The following is a 1,441-nucleotide window of genomic DNA, read 5'->3' as shown; positions in this document are numbered from 1 at the left end:
TGTGCTCTTATGGGCGGTATTTATGAGCATGTGCAAAAGGCCATGCTAAATAAACCCTTTATCCACATACATAATCTCATGTAATCCCAGTGATCCGAGTCCCCTTCTTTTGCCTCACCCCCATCCATTCTCAAGTCCTGCCAACAGCACCTTTAAAACCCAGTTCTAGCCCATTTGCCTCTTTCTACCTCCCCCAGTACGACCCTCACTGACCACCCCCTGCGTGGGACACTGTTCCAGCCCCCTCTCAGTTCTCCTGCTCCTACCTGTCCCCTGCCATCCACCTGCAAACAGCAGCCGGGAGGCCTCTGAACAATCTAAATCAACTCAGGTCCCTCCCTGCTTTTGAACCTCCAGGGGCTGCCGCGGTGCTTAAAAACCAAACTCAAACCCTACAGCTGCCCCTGCTCTACCTGGCAGGTCCCTCAGATGCTCTCTGTCCTGAGGTCATAGTGTCCTCACTGCCCACTCTGCCGCAGCTACATTGGCCTTCTTTCTGTCTTCGATGTGCAGGTCAAGTCCAACCTGGGCCTCTGCACTTCCTCTTCCTGAGCACTTCCTGTGACTGCTGGTGTGGTGCCAGCCAGGGATGTGCCGCTTGATTCTGTTCCCAACTGTGCCTCCTGCCTTGAGGCTGGGGGCTGAGGATCTAGGGAGAAGCCCAGCTTCACCTGCACTCCTCCACCTAAAGGCCACCCTCTGTCCAGCTCCTGTACAGGCTGCTAAGCCCCTGGAAGCCCCCAGTCTGGTTGCTGTTGAGTGATCTCAGCCCCCCGCCACCCTGTGGGTTTCCAAATCTCCCTTCTCTCTGCGGCAGTCCGTTGCTACATGAGTTAATGAAATAACAAGACACTTTACCCATTATCTGATGCAAATGCCTTTTGTTGCCAGCGCCAGCCTACAGCTCAGATCTCCCTGCGACCCAGCGGCCTCCTGTTCCAGTCTCCAGCCCGGACCAGCCCAGGAGCTGGGCTCCCTGCAACCCGCACCCTCCCCAACCCCTAAACCCCCCAACGGCCTGCACCAGCAACCAGTCCTGGCAGTGCTCGGGCCCAGGAAGGCACCAATGCTTGTTCCAGCCACCTTACAGCGAGGCCCACTGTGTTCAGGCCTTTTGCATATTTAATTTTGACATGATTACATTCAATTTGGGCCACTATTCTGCAGCCTCAGGGGTGGAAGTCTGTCTTGCCCTCAAATGAGGGTTCGGTGAGGTCTGGATGTGCTTGCTAGGGACTGGCCCACCCTCCGCCATTCTTCAGGACTTCATCCATGTGGTCCCTCCACAGGTGGCAAACACAAGGCCCGCAGGCCAAATCCGACCCTCCACCTTGTTTTATCCAGCCGGGCACCTTGTTTCTACCCAGCGGCAGCGCTGAGCTCTCACTTAACTGTTAAAGAGTAGTTACATTTCTACAGTCCTAAAATTACATTCGGCTCT

Source organism: Desmodus rotundus, chromosome 6, assembly GCF_022682495.2.
Source record: "Desmodus rotundus isolate HL8 chromosome 6, HLdesRot8A.1, whole genome shotgun sequence".
Classification (NCBI taxonomy): domain Eukaryota; kingdom Metazoa; phylum Chordata; class Mammalia; order Chiroptera; family Phyllostomidae; genus Desmodus; species Desmodus rotundus.
Note: the sequence above shows the minus strand (reverse complement) of the source record.